Source organism: Podarcis vaucheri (assembly GCF_965113315.1).
Source record: "Podarcis vaucheri genome assembly, chromosome: 6".
NCBI lineage: Eukaryota > Metazoa > Chordata > Lepidosauria > Squamata > Lacertidae > Podarcis > Podarcis vaucheri.
The window spans coordinates 14,148,646-14,164,438 of NC_138764.1; the positions used below are offsets into that span (position 1 = coordinate 14,148,646).

The 15,793-nt window shown below is 46.5% G+C and overlaps 1 protein-coding gene and 1 long non-coding RNA gene across 2 annotated transcripts in view; one reads left to right on the plus strand and one right to left on the minus strand.

Moving 5' to 3' along the window:
* Positions 1-12,048, minus strand: part of LOC309533932 — a 159,567-nt gene extending 147,519 nt beyond the window's left edge. Inside the window, exon 1 of the long non-coding RNA XR_014220543.1 lies at positions 10,352-12,048. This is a non-coding gene — a long non-coding RNA (uncharacterized lncRNA). The remainder of the gene's footprint in view (positions 1-10,351) is intronic.
* The window catches only part of IVNS1ABP (influenza virus NS1A binding protein), a 30,124-nt gene continuing 24,130 nt past the window's right edge, over positions 9,800-15,793 (plus strand). The window contains exon 1 of the mRNA XM_082225478.1: positions 9,800-10,177. The gene's annotated coding sequence lies outside the window, so the exon portion shown is untranslated. The remainder of the gene's footprint in view (positions 10,178-15,793) is intronic.

Sequence of the window (15,793 nt, forward strand, 5' to 3'; positions counted from 1 at the left end):
TGCTCGCCTCCAGGCCAGGAGAGGCGAGTCACCTGTGGACCGGGGCCGCCCTGTGCCTCAGGGCAGATAAAAGCCAGTCAGCCCCAGTCCCAGGTTGCGGGAGCAATGTTGTTGCTAGCCGGTTCCTGCCTGCACCCTGTCCTGTTCTACTGCCAGAGTTCCTGACCCCACCCGACTCCCCGCCTTGGACCCCACTTCAGCTTTGACGGACAGCCTCCATACCGCACCCTCGACCTCACCTTGGACCTCATCTCTCGGTTAGCCCCCGGAACCAGCACAAAAAGTCTACATCACTGTAAGCTTTGTAGATTGCATTGCCTCAGGAAAATGGTGGGGTAAAGGTATTTGTTTTATGATGTTACCCATGAACACCTGCAGTGGCATTTCCTGGCTCAAATACGAAATAGGAAACTCAACCTGTAGCTAAGCATGCAGTTCTGCTGAATAATGCAAGGAAGGGGATGAATGCACGTTCCGTGTACAGATGTGGTCCTCATGCCAAGAAGTTCCATGCTGGTTCACTAGTTTGTGTGTACAGCGGTACCTTGGTTCTCAAACGCCTTGGTACTCAAACAACATGGAACCCAAACACTGCAAACCCAGAAGTGTTCCGGTTTGCGAATATTTTTCGGAAGCCGAACGTGCTGAGTTTTGAGTGTTACGCTTCTGTTTTGAGTGTTACGCTGCGGTCTGTTTTTGCTATTTATTTTGCATTTCTGCGGCTCTTCTTTGTTTTTGTGATTGTGTGGAACCCAGTTCACCTACTGATTGTGTGACTGCAGTACATTGTTTATTGCTTTCATTTTATGGATCAATGGTCTCATCAGATCAGGCATGGCCAAACTTGGCCCTCCAGATGTTTTGGGACTACAACTCCCATCATCCCTAGCTAACAGGACCAGTGGTCAGGGATGGTGGGAATTGTAGTCCCAAAACATCTGGAGAGCCAAGTTTGGCCTTGCCTGCGTTAGATGATAAAATTCATGTTAAATTGCTGTTTTAGAGGTTGTTTTTAAAAGGCTGGAACGGATTAATCCGTTTTGCATTACTTTCTATGGGAAAGCACGCCTTGGTTTTGGAACGCTTTGCTTTTGGAACAGACATCCGGAACAGATGAAGTTTGAGAACCAAGGTACCACTGTAAATCTATTTCACATTCCAGCCCAACACACAGATGGTGGGGTACGTGGTGTTGGCAAACAGGGATAGCCCTGTGCAATCCTGTGACACCCCCCCAAAAAAAAAACCCCATTATTTCAGTGCATTGTGCGGAGTGGTAATCGGAACACGTCATGAAATTGAGTCAGCCCTACAGGCAGAACCACAAGCCATGTCAAGTCTGCCCCTTGAGCACTGCAGCCTATTTGCAAAACGGCCAAACTATTTGCACCACGATTTTGCCTGCTCCCGCAACCCTCTGAACGGTTTGTTGGATTGCAAAGATGTTAGACGGACAAAGAGGCTGCTTTAAGTTCCACAGCTGAACAGCCCCGAATAACAGAATATTGTAAACATTGCAATTTCTCCAGCATTGTGATTTTCGTGTTTCATTTGGCAGTTGGCCACCAGGCCTCCTCTACTCCTCACCACTGAAATACTTGCCAGTATCTAAGGTTAACAAGGCCTCCGTTATCTGTAGGCTGTGGCCTGCTAATTCTGGGAATCGGCTCTGTTAAGTAATCTCATGTGACCTTAAGAAAAAGAAAGAAAGTATACCTTAGAGGCTAATCCTCCTCGTGTTTTTACTTGGAAGTCAGTGTCAATAAGTTCAACGTGGCCTGACTCCAAGTATACGCTTAGGTTTGCACTCATTAGGATTAAAACTTGAGTGATTCCTACGAAGCACATTGAGAAACTTTACAATCTTACCATAGACAGGTGGGGAAGCAGGTAATAAGCTATGACCAAAATATGCCTCCTGTTGTTGCCTATTTCTGCACTGCTACAGGGATGTTGTTGCTTTTTAAACCCGTGACCATGGCAGCGTGGATTTCTTCATGCTATTCTTGTGTACAGCATTTTGCATTTAATTTCAGAGATGAATCGTTTGTGAAGTGGTCAAAACAATAAAAAAGCTTTTTCAACAGCCTTTCTCTATACTTCTGAAACATATTTCCCTTTCAACTGAAGAGGAGAAAGGTGTGGGGCATAAGCCTGTATTTACCGTATTTTTCGCTCCATAAGGCGCACCGGACCATAAGGCGCACCTAGTTTTTAGGGGGGGGGAAATCAAGAAAAGAAAAATCTTTTCTCCCCCCCCCAGCCCCAAAGAGCAAGGAAGCCAAGACAGTGAGCAGGATCCATCCCACTGGCTGTCTTGGCTTTCTCTTTAGCTGCACTCAACCTCTCCAGCCGGGAGAGGCTGTGCGCGGCTTTGGCAGAAGCCAAGACAGCAAGCAGGATGGATCCCGCTCGCTGTCTTGGCTTCAATTTTAGCCGCAGGGCTGGGGTGGGGGAAGCCCGAGCTTCCCCCGACTCCAGCCCCCAGAACAGGTCCGGGAGTGGCGGCAAGGTTGCGAAACCTTTGGAGCGCAGCGCGAGTTCCCGCTGCGCTCCAAAGGCTTCAGGCGGCTATCCCTGAAGCCTGGAGAGTGAGAGGGGTCGGTGTGCAGCGACCCCTCTCGCTCTCCAGGCTTCAGAGAAAGCAACGTGAAGCCTCCGGAGCGCGGAGGGAGCGCTCCCTCTGCTATTTGGAGGCTTCGCGTTGCTATCGCTGAAGCCAAGGAGCCTGCATTCACTCCATAGGACGCACACACATTTCCCCTTAATTTTTGGAGGGAAAAAAGTGTGTCCTATAGAGCGAAAAATATGATAATTCCTGGTAGTGTATCTCCATCTATACCTCACAGTCCCATTATTAGAATTGAACAATATATGGTAATAAATATCTATTTCCTTGTTTTATCATCAGACCGGACTCAAAAGAAAACAGATAATGTGGTTATGGGCGGCAGGGCAGGAGGATAGGACACCAACATTAATCATAGTAATTAATGTTAACAAACTCAATATTACGAGATAATATCACATGATTTGTTGCCGTGCCAAATGGTGGAAGATACTGTGAGTTCCCTATGCTTTTAAATGGAAAAAAGCTCACAAATACACTGTCTTATCCAAATTAAGTATAGGAAGGGGGGGGAATCAAAAATAGCACTGTGATATGTCACTCAAAACTAGAGTTCCTTTAGATGGATGATGGATATTTAATTTGTCGTTATTATTTGCTGCACAAGCGTCGAGGTGTGTTACAATATCATGCTTATACACCTGTTTTCTAATGCTTTAAAATAATACAGTGGTACCTCGGGTTAAGTACTTAATTCGTTCTAGAGGTCCGTACTTAACCTGAAACTGTTCTTAACCTGAAGAACCACTTTAGCTAATGGGGCCTCCCGCTGCTGCTGTGCCGCCGCCACGTTGATTTCTGTTCTCATCCTGAAGCAAAGTGCTTAACCTGAGGTAATATTTCCGGGTTAGCGGAGTCTGTAGCCTGAAGCGTATGTAACCTGAAGCGTATGTAACCCGAGGTACCACTGTAATTGAAACAAGAACTCCAGGGCTGTTTCTTCTTTGACTGCGGCTGCGTCACAACAAGCAACATCGCAGCTGTCAAAACGTCTCCCTTTTAAGCATCCATGAAAGTCCGGACCCTATCTAAACGTGGCAACTCCCTAAAATAAATTCCTCGGTCCACTTTACATCGTACAGCAGACCAATGTGGCCACAAACCGGCAAGAATAAAAAAGCATGCTATTGCAGGGGATTAGCTTGCAGCGCTTCAAGGTCCATTTTTCCAAACGGTGCATTAAGGTCAGGAAAGTTCTCAGTGCCAGAGAGAGGGGCTCCCAGGCTCCGTGTGTGATCAAGTAGGGTAGGACCTTTAAGGTTTTTAGGCAGAGGTTTTTAGGCAGAGGCCATGGATGATTCAGTTGAGATTCCTGCATTGCAGGGGGCTGGATTGGATGACCCTCAGGGTCCCTTCCAAACTCTACAATAATATGGTTCTAAGTAGGGTGAAAGAGGAGAGCGCAAAATATGGTCTGAAGCTCAACATCAAAAAAACGAAGATCATGGCCACTGGTCCCATCACCTCCTGGCAAATAGAAGGGGAAGAAATTTTACTTTCTTGGGCTCCATGATCACTGCAGATGGTGACAGCAGCCACGAAATTAAAAGACGCCTGCTTCTTGGGAGAAAAGCAATGACAAACCTAGACAGCATCTTTAAAAGTAGAGACATCACCTTGCCAACAAAGGTCCGTATAGTAAAAGCTATGGTTTTCCCAGTAGTGATGTATGGAAGTGAAAGCTGGACCATCAAGAAGGCTGATTGCTGAAGAATTGATGCTTTTGAATTATGGTGCTGGAGACTTTTGAGAGTCCCATGGACTGCAAGAAGATCAAACCTTTCCATTCTGAAGGAAATCAGCCCTGAGTGCTCACTGGAAGGACAGACCCTGAAGCTGAGGCTCCAATCCTTTGGCCACCTCATGAGAAGACTCCCTGGAAAAGACCCTGATGTGGGGAAAGATGGAGGGCACAAGGAGAAGGGGGCGACAGAGGACGAGATGGTTGGGTAGTGTTCTCGAAGCTACTAAAATGAGTTTGACCAAACTGCAGGAGGCAGTAGAAGACAGAAGTGCCTGGCGTGCTCTGGTCCATGGGGTCACAAAGAGTCGGACACGACTAAACGACTAAACAAGTAGGGTGAAGATGGCTTGGAGAGCCAAACCCTGATTGTGTCACCATTGTGGAAAGAGTGCAAGGAGACATGAGGAAAGCCTGTGGGGCAGTGTCCTAATACATCCACCCCTGACTGATCCTGACCTCAAGGTATCCCCACCTAGAATGCAGGTAAAGGGGGTGAAGTGAAGGCATGAGGCAGAAGTTGGTAATGCAGGTGAGCTGTGCCTAAACAAGCTGCCAACTAGCTCTGCTGAGGCTCTTTTTATTAGCACAATATACAAGACCAGTCAGATACATTTTGTACTGTGCCCTTTACATTTTCCAATCACATGATCGTGGGGTGGTACAAAGTTATTTTGGCACCTGTTTGCACCGCGCCACTTTCCCCTTGCACAATGTATGACAGAGGAGACAAAGGCCACAGACAGGGCACAGCAGACCACTGAGAAAGCCAAAGATTGGTTTAGAGGGCATGATGTTCAGACAGCTGTGGCTTTGTCTGCGGGTGGAAGTGTGCTCCACACCCGGCAATCATTCCTTCAAGGGGGAAGCGGGATATGTGAGTCGTTCCACTCCCTGCCAGCTGGGCAAACATGCCAACACCTCTTGCACAGCAATGCCTACAGCCTGTTAAATTTGGAAACATGAACTGCCACATCCACCCCTCACCAGCAATTTCCCCCATGTATGAGTTTTGCATCAGCGGGTGTAGCAATTAGTCAGGTAAACACTATTGAATTGTGAGATAACTTTCATTAAAAATAGCTTTCCCTACTGGGTATTGAAAGACCTGGCTAACTGGGGTTATTTTCCCACTGACAATTTGAATGCTTAAGTCTGCTGTCAAAGCAACATCTTGAGCCAATCTGGGTTTTTTTCTTTGATGAAAAAGTAGTGCGCCAAGAGAAAATCTATATACCTGGACCTCAGAAAGCCCCAAAGAGGTTTGGTGAAAAGGACCAGCGAACAATGACAGCAAGTAATGGTACAGGAGTAGACCTCAGGGTAATTTGGGACATAATATTCAATTTTCAGACTGGGAAAGGTTATGGAAAACGGATTTGAAATTCTCAGCATGTTGTACGTTGAAAGAAAGTTATATGAAAATGATGTACCAGTGGTATTTGACTCCAGGTAGGTTAGAAAAAATGTATAGGATAAGCACAAATACCTGCTGGAAATGTAAAGAAAAAGAAAGACATGCAAAGTAATAAAAGCATTCTGGGAAGTGATATATAATGAACTGGAAAAAATGTTTAAAATAACTTATTTAAAAAACCAGAAACCTTTTTTATTAGGAATTTTAGGTACCAATATTGCAAAGGAGCAGAAAAGAATTTTTAAGTATGCGATGACAGCCGCACGGATGCTACTAGCCCAGAGATGGAAAGAAGACAAAGTCCCTACCAGAGAAGAATGGCAAATTAAGCTGTTGGATTATGCCAAAATGGCAAAACTGACCGGAAAGCTCAGGAACCAAGAAGACCAAAACTTCAATAAAGAATGGGGAAAATTTCTATCTTACTTGGGAGACCATTGTAAGCAGATGAAAACATTAACAGGATTGCAATAACACTTGTAATCTAGCAAACACTATGGACAAAATGGATGGCATAAAATATGGACTATGGACTGATAGGCAGTCAACAAGGTTGACAATAGGACCCATGGAGGGGAAGGTGGGAAGTCCAGAGATTCGGAGAAATCTCTAAATATGGAAATGTACTTTGTATTGTTGAAAGGGTGGCACTGTGGTCTAAACCACTGAGCCTCTTGGGCTTGCCGATCAGAAGGTTGGCGGTTTGAATTCCCGCGACGGAGTGAGCTCCCGTTGCTCGGTCTCTGCTCCTGCCAACCTAGCAGTTCGAAAGCACACCAAAAAGTACAAGTGAATATGTACCTCTCCGGCAGGAAGGTAAGCAGCGATTCAGTGCGCTGCTCTGGTTTCACCAGAAGTGGCTTAGTCATGCTGGCCACATGACCCGGGAAAACTGTCTGCGGACAAACGCTGGCTCCCTCGACCAGTAAAGCGAGATGAGCGCCGCAAACCCAGAGTCGTTCGCAACTGGATTTAACTGTCAGGGGTCCTTTGCCTTTTTACTTTGTATTGTTATAACTCTATACTTGTAAAAGCAAATAAAAACTATTTTTTTTGAAAAGGAGAAGACCTCGGGAACTGGTTTTACTTGGAGAGGAAAAATGTGTGCCAGGCCCCCACATCTGCTCCTCAAAGTGGATTACCAGGAAGTATGAATCTGGCCTGACAGCCAAGAACTAACTTAGTACCTTGGTACCTTAATATAAGGTACTATGCTGAAACAGAGGAAAGTGGTCATGTAAGCACCACCTTGAAATTGCTAACCAACGCCTAGCACTCAGAATTCCCGCCCCCCTTGCAATCTTGATATTCCCAGTCTGTTCTTGTTTTATTTCAAGGTGCCTGATGCACCTATTTGAAACTTCAAAAGAACATCAGAGCAGGAGAAAGGGAGAAAAATTGCACAAGCGAAGGCGTGGCGGCATCATCTAAACATTGGCAAGGAGCGTGGAAGGTATTTGAGAGCGTCCGGAGGGGGAGCTAGCTTTGTTGTGGGCGTATTCATGTGGTTATTTTAAAAGCAACTTCTTTGAAATCCTGCAATTCGCCTACTGTGATCTGTGCTCTAGCCCGTGACAAAAGCTGGAGTCCCAACTTTGTTTTGCAAATTCTTCTCTTCTTATCACTCATTACAACCGTGCATGTGTTTGTGTGCAAAGCCCACAGAGTTAGTAGCAAACATTTTTATCTCTAAAGCGAAAACTATCGCATAGTTTAAGCGACCTCCTAATTTTTGCAGGTTATTCTGCAAAATACAGATTCTTCTGTCAGCCATTTCTGCTAATGGCCAAACAGAAATAAATAGATCATTTGGTTACATATTGAGTTCTCATGCATCTATCATTACCTTTTTGCTCTGAGGGCAAAGGACTCTGGCTGGTCAACTGGATTATAGCTTGTAATGCTGAGCAATATGTATATAATAAGGATGCATGTGGCGCTGTGGGTTAAACCACAGAGCCTAGGGCTTGCCGATCAGAAGGTCGGCGGTTCAAATCCCCGCGACGGGGTGAGCTCCCGTTGCTCAGTCCCTGCTCCTGCCAACCTAGCAGTTCAAAAGCACGTCAAAGTGCAAGTAGATAAATAGGTCCCGCTCTGGCAGGAAGGTAAACGGTGTTTCCGTGCGCTGCTCTGGTTTGCCAGAAGCGGCTTAGTCATGCTGGCCACATGACCCGGAAGCTGTATGCCGGCTCCCTCGGCCAGTAAAGTGAGATGAGCGCCGCAACCCCAAAGTCTGTCACGACTGGACCTACTAATGGTCAGGGGTCCCTTTACCTTTTATGTATAGCTCTGGTTTCCAATCATAAAGGCTGACATTTCTAAAGAAAGAAAAAATGTTATGGGCATATTTCCATGTCTATCAGGGAGAAGCTGTTGTAAGATAGACTGCAAGTAAGTCTAAAGCAAATTCTGTCACAGGGAATTGTTCCTGATCCAGTAGATAAAACAGCCTATATTTCACTGGAATAAAAAAACAACAACTGGTATATTGAGGTCTGGCAATTTAGTGGCTCCTATCTGACAGTCGACTTACTAGGTACCTACTGCCTGGAGGGAGGGAGGGAGGGAAGAAAAGACAGAAAGTCACAGGATTGTAATTTGTATGCACTGCTAATCTCTTTCAGAGGCATAACTCTGTTAGTCTCTTGTAGTAAAAACAACAGAGTCTTATGGCACAAGCTTTAAAGGATTACAGTCTGCTTCTTCAGATACACCCAGAGTTGCATGTACAGTACAGTATACATAGTTGGGGTTGGGGCAGGTGTAGAAACTGTAAAGGAGGAAAGAAAACGCAGTGGCCATTCACAAGAAATAAAGACTAGTTGAGCTGATAAACAGACATCCCAGCACCATGGTAAACCAATCAATACTGGACTTGTTCAGCAGTTTCACCTTTTAAGCTCCTTTGTTCAACGACGGCTACCAGGCATGGTCAGTAACAGAGAGAAGACAGAAAGCGCATGCCAGAATAAATGCGTTACTCTCTAAATGTTCTTTATTATTCCTAAGCAAGTCCAATGGGCCTTGCGCTCCCAAATGTGCGTTGGGCGGCCATGGCGTGCCTAGAGTCTAGAAAAGGACGGAGGTTTATTTACTGTGGAGCTGGAGATGTAGGTTTTTTATAAAAAAAAATCGCCGCGTAACTACTGCTAAAGTCACAAAGGACGCCTGCCACGCTAGCCTGAGAAGGTTGTTTTGAAGGTGAAGCGTGCTTATAAGCGCCGCAAAAACACCTTGCGTCCCTGCAAAATGAAGCGCACTTTTGCGCACTACCCCAATGCACGGGTGTTTTTGCGCCGCTTGCACCGGGGCTTGCTACTCCCGAGTAAGCAGCGTACAGACTCGTCACTCAACTTGGACATACAGTAATATAAACAGCCCACCCTCTGCAACCGAACAAGCACGCAGCAGGGCAGATTTAGGAATTGCAGAAAAATCAAGTAAGATCAATAATGATAATAATAATAATAATAATAATAATAAATGGTTATATCGGTTTCTTTTCCTCTTTCCCGTTGCCTAAGGGGAACAAAAAATACACGACGGCTGCAAATGACAGCGCAATGAATTCCTCCGGTTTGCTGCGCAAGAAAACGCACAACAGGTTGGCAGCGACGCCCTCTCTTCCCCACCCCCCTGAAAAAAAGGACGCCAAGAAATATAACAACAATCCTTAGCAGCAAAGGAACAGCAACTCTCTTCTCCCCCCATCGCCGCCGCCTTCTTCTCCTGACCCACTTTGCAGCAAGCGGGAGGCGATGCAAGGAAGAAGGAAAAATAGAGGGGGAGGCGCAAGAGGCGCTTCTGCAGCTTCGCACGCGGCGGGACTCCTTTTCCGCCCTCCCTCCCCCGCGGCCAGCGCAGCAATCCGCGTTCTCCTCGCGCAGCTCCCCCCTCTCCAAACGCGCTGAGTTTTGGAGAGGCGGAAGGCTACTGGTTCGCGAAGAGTCCCCTCGAGGGGGAGGGAGGAGGAGTGGCGGCGGCAGGGACGTCCTTCCCCGCCCGCCTCCTTCCAGCCCGAGCTGCGGTAGCCGCAGAAGGCGGGTAGTCGTCGCTGGAGGAGGAGGGTGTAGAGGCCTCTGCGTCTGTTTTGCCCGTGCCACTCGGCGCCCTTCTATTGTTGCCTGCGCGCCAAGCGTCTCCTTTTCTCCTTTCCCCCCCTTTTTCTCCTTCTCTCCGCCCAGGCCCGGAGCCAGCCGAGCTCCCCCAGAAAGCGCCCTTCCCTTCGCCGCGGCTGGCGTCGTCGCGCCCTTGGTGGCCGCCGCCTCCCCAAGCGTCCCCGCCTTCGACGCGCTGCGCGCACAGCCGGAGCGCAAAGCTTCTCCTTCTCCCCATCAGCGGCCTGGACGTTCTCAATATGAGCGGCATCGCCTGCGTCGAGAGACACCAGGTAAGCAGGGGCTGCGAGGCCCACCGGAACCTCTTTCCAGCGAGGGACCGCGTGGCGCAGTCGAACTCGAATCGGGCTTCCTTGTGCGTAAAGGCGCACGACGCGCGCGGGATTTTTTTGTCCCCCAACCTTGTGAAACCGCCCGTCCCATTCCTTGATCGCGATGGGGCTTACCTCCGAGTAAACGGGGGCGGTGGCGGGAGGATCTTGCCGCGCGGCGAGGCGATTTAGGGCTGGGGAAGCCAAAAGAGGGGCGAGACCTCTTTTCCTTTGAAGGGCGCTCGGATCGCGTGGGGTGCTGACTTGAAACGTTGGGTTGTGCCACTTAATGGTGCAGGAGGAATACTTTGGGGTAGGAGGAGCAGTCCATAGACCCATTGTAGTGTGTGCAAAATGTGCTTTTAGAAGCAACCCGGTTTTTCCCGCAAATGGCGGAAGGGATGTCTGGAGAAGGAGGATTTGCGCGCCCTGTCTCTCGTCGTTGTTAATTTCTGCTGTTATTTCCGCAGACGGGTGATCCTCGCGCACCCTCCAAGTGCGTTTGGAATTGAGGTTATACCTTGTTTTATTTTGAGGTGTGCGCAGGCTTGCGTACTTTTTTCCCCAGAGAGAAAGGGAACCGTGACTGTGCCATGCTGCCCTCGATTTTTTTAGGTGGGTTATTGCAGTGGTGGGCGTGACCCTATTCGCAGTAGTGGCTGGCGATGTTTCGTGGCGTCATGGGTAAACGACACCGGGAAGTAGATGGGGGCTTCATGTTGGTTATGGGGTGCCCACCCCCTTCACTTTGGTGTGGTTTATTGTGCTGGCTCCGCTGTGCCAGCAAATAGAGTTAGGAAAGGTGTCTGAGGCTCATATAGTCCAATCCCTTGCAGTGCAGGATTCTCACCTACAGAATCCCTGACAGGTGGCCCATCTAGCCTCTTCCAAGGAAGGAAAGTCCACCAGGGATTTAGAAGGTGAGAACCTGTGTAAAAGAAAATAAGCTAGATTCTCCTTGTCAAATGATTATGGATGGTCTGCCAGGCGGGGCAGCCTTGAAAGCAAGGTTGGAATTAAACATATAAATTCATCACTTAACATAAATAAGGTGAAGATCTAAGGATTCCATAAGGTGAAGATCTAAGGATGTTAATGTTTAAGTTAAATTTCATAAAAATTGGGATTTGGAAAACCGTTAAAAGGACATGCAATGAAATTCAACCAAGGGGATGCGAGGAAGTCACTTAACAAAGTTAATAACTGTAATTTTCAATAAGGCTATGATTTATGTTTGTTTGTCTTGTGTGTTTGTTTGTTTATAGTATTGTGAAAGCTAATAAAATTTTTGGAAAAAAAGAAAGCGAGGTTGGAGAGTTCTAACTAATCCCAGCCGCTTCAGAGGTTTACGGCACATCTGCCCCATAGTGCATTTCCTCCCACCCCCATTTTGATGGCTGTTTCTGAGAAGGGTGACCTGACAGGAAGCCAGTGCATGTTCCTTTTTGGTTTTGTCTGGGGCGAGGAAGCATTTTGCCTATTACCTTGCTACAATCTCTTAAGAAGCAGCTAGGAGATTACCGCAAGTTTCGAAGGGTTTTCGTTATTTGAGGAGAGGTTTTCCTTTCTCCTTCTTTGCCTTTGTTCTGTCTCCACGTTGCCCCGTCCTGTTGCCAAGCACATGGAACTGAAAAGCATCTGTTCCAAAATGCTTGCTGCAGTTGAAGGCGTGATTGGGTGGGGAGGAAAAGCCACGCTGGCCAATCCAGAGGCAGATACGGTTTCTCTGTGTTATAATTAGGCAAGGCCTGAGCAGTTCTCTGGATTATGTTTCTGTTTTTTCCGTTTGCTTCAGTGGGAGAAACCCATATTTTGCATCACATATTAAATAAATGCCTACAGAGGCAGTCAGCCATAGATCAAGGACCATAATGTCTTCTAGACAACTGTGCATTTATCTTAGTCCAGCCCTTCAGTTGGACGGTCATATATAGCTATATATAAAAATCATATTGGGAAAATTGTGTTGTGATTTCAGGATGTGAAGTTCTAGTGCTGTACAATAAAGTGTATGGCTGCTGGTGGTGAAGGGGACAGCTAGCTGCTAAATAACATGGGTAGGCAAACTAAGGCCTGGGGGCCGGATCTGGCCCAATCGCCTTCTAAATCCGGCCCACGGACGGTCCGGAAATCAGCGTGTTTTTACATGAGTAGAATGTCTGCTTTTATTTCAAATGCACCTCTGGGTTATTTGTGGGGCATAGGAATACATTCACATTTCCCCCCCCCCTCCGAAAATAAAGTCCGGCCCCCTGCAAGGTCTGAAGGACAGTGGACCGGCCCCCTGTTGAAAAAGTTTGCTGACCCCTGCTATGACATCTACTACTCCAAATGGACCTGCTCAAGTTAAAACAGTAGCAGAATCATACGTAAACACACTAGGGAGGGGGCAAATTACACATTACATGTAAAATGTGTGTTTGGAAGCCCCTTTAGGTTATGTTGAGGAGGGGTAGGAGTGAGAGAAACAAGCTTAACTTCTAATCCATCAGCCTTTTTTATGCTCAAAATCCTCCTGGCCGCTGCCAACTGCTTCCTTCCACCCTTTGAGATTCCTGATGAATTGTCTGTAAAAGTAAATTACATATCTGGAACCGTGTTTGTGGGCCTCTTAAGTGAGAAAGCAGCCAGCGGGGAAAGACAAAATACCCGGCCAGTTTTACTTAAAATTGCAGTGTCTCGCGGAAGTTTATAGCACCGATTAGCGTGCACTGTGTAGTCCCACCCAAAAGATACACTTAGCAGTATCATGTTTAGTTAGTAGTAGTACAAACATGCAAAACATTTTTCTGAGATTCAAAACTAGGATGTGACGTGGGAGCTCTGAGGTCTACACAGTGGTACCTCAGGTTACATACGCTTCAGGTTACATACGCTTCAGGTTACAGACTCTGCTAACCCAGAAATATTACCTCAGGTTAAGAACTTTGCTTCAGGATGAGAACAGAAATTGCAGCGGCAGCAGGAGGCCCCATTAGCTAAAGTGGTGCTTCAGGTTAAGAACAGTTTCAGGTAAGAACAGACCTCATGAACGAATTAAGTACTTAACCTGAGGTACCACTGTATACATTTTTTTCTTATTTTAAACAGCTAGCAGCTGTAAGGGACTCCATCTTTCCCATCTTAAATCTCATGTGAGTCTGCGGACAACTCTGCTGTTCACCTTGGAAGGTGGAAATGCAGGTACAGTACCTGTACGGTTTACCTGCATTTTCCTCCCCTCCTCCAATCTAAGAACAGCTTCAGGGAGGTTATTTAGATCTGGGAAACATTGTGCAAAGTTGGAAAGGAGGGTAAGCAGCCCTCCCGGAGTGTTGCTTTTGATCAGAATCTGCTTCAAAGGTTGTAGAGCAATCTCTCTCATGCGTCATGTATTGTTTTGGGTCTGATGCACCATGAGCTCATGATGGCTAAACTTTTATTCACGTATGGGGCAAGGTAGATGAGCTGTGTTCCAGGAAAGGGGCAAGAGAATTGCTGTAGTTAACCAGTGTCCGGATGTAATTGAATTTAGTTCATGCTGTGAACTTTGCAGGGCGGTTTTCTTTGCCCCTCTTGACGGATGGTGACCGCATTGCTCTTTCTTACGTGCCTGTCACTAAGAATGACTTTGTGTTTAAGCTGTAAAACAAGCACTTTGAACATCAGTACGGTTTGGGGCAACAGCTTTCTGGTTTTCCAGCTTTTTAAATCTACGTCTAGCCTGACACTCTTGGAAAGGTATGCATCATAAGCATTTTTTTTTAAAAGTTATAGGAGGCCAAGCAATTAAGACTTGTACTTACGCTGAAGAAACAATGAGTCACTCTGCAACCTTACACAAATAAAGCAGGTCTTGGGTATGGGAGTGCCATATATAAAACAAATCAACTATAGATATGTTTGTCAGTCAGTTTATGTCTGTGCTGAAAATTTTGAAAAGCAGGAACGAAAACTTGAACTCAGGGCAGGAGGCCAGTGGAAGCGTGGGTGAGACGACAGGCATTGCAATTTGGGGGTATTATGGAGAAAGGAATAAAAAGGTAAATGGACCCCTGACCATTAGGTCCAGTCGTGACCGACTCTGGGGTTGCAGCGCTCATCTCGCTTTATTGGCCGAGGGAGCCGATAGTTTTTCCGAGTCATGTGGCCAGCGTGACTAAGCCACTTCTGGTGAACCAGAGCAGCACAGGGAAACGCCGTTTACCTTCCGCCGGAATGGTACCTATTTATGTACTTGCACTTCGTGCTTTCGGACTGCTAGGTTGGCAGGAGCAGGGACCGAGCAACGGGAGCTCACCCCGTTGCAGGGATTCAAACTGCTGACCTTCTGATCGGCAAGTCCTAGGCTCTGTGGTTTACCCACAGCGACACCCACATTCCCTGGAGAAAGGAATACCCTAAGCTTAAATTCCTTTATTAATATTATTATTTATTATTTATTGAATTTATATACCGCCCTATACCTGGAAGTCTCAGGACAGTTCACATAAAAATATCACAGTATATAAAATAAAAATAAAAGCAATAACCCAATAGTACCCCCCCCCAAAAAAGAGCTACATTTTAAAAGGATATTGGATGTTAACCAAAGGCCTGGTTAAAAAGGACCGCTTTTGCCTGGTGCCTACAGTGCATTGCTCCTTAACGGAAAAGGAATGTTACAGATAGGTAGCCGTGTTGGTCTGCCATAGTCAAAATAAAAAAATACCTTCCAGTAGCACCTTAAAGACCAACTAAGTTAGTTCTTGGTATGAGCTTTCGTGTGCATGCACACTTCTTCAGAAAAGGAATGTGACAAACTAACCCGTCCTGGATGCAAAAACTCCATGTTCAATCTTTTCAGACAAAAGATGACAGCGCAATCCCTACGTCCCTTAACTGCTTCTTGGCTGTTCGTTGGACAGCTATGCATTTAGTGAAAGGAGTTTGGTTTCACCTGCAGTCTGTTGTTAGATCTAGATAGAGGTACAACAAGAGAGTCCCAGGGAATAATGGGGAATGGATTGAGGTAGAGAAATAGAAGAGGCCGCCTGCAACTCGCGGTGGGAATGGCTGGCCTTAAATCAGTTTCCACACAGTTTAAAGAAGCCACGGATAACTAGCAACCTGCAATTATTCAAGCTTTATGCACTTGGGTTTTCTTTTTTAATTGGAAAGGCGGGGGCAGGTGTTTGGGGTGAAAAGACTTTGGCAACCCCACCCGCCATTGAACCCATAATGTTTTGGCCATGTACCGTATTTTTTGCTCTATAAGACTCATTTTTCCCCTCCTAAAAAGTAAGGGGAAATGTGTGTTCGTCTTATGGAGCGAATGCAGGCTGCGCAGCTATCCCAAAAGCCAGAACAGCAAGAGGGATTGCTGCTTTCACTGCGCAGCAATCCCTCTTGCTGTTCTGGCTTCTGAGATTCAGAATATATTTTTTTTCTTGTTTTCCTCCTCCAAAAACTTGGTGTGTCTTATAGAGTGAAAAATACGGTATGTTTTGGCTTTACACGCTGTCCCTGGAATGTAACCCCAACAGAACTTTAGCACCACCTATATATTAAAGGCTCACTAAAACTCCCAAAATTGGAGTATTGCACTAGTGGAGAAAC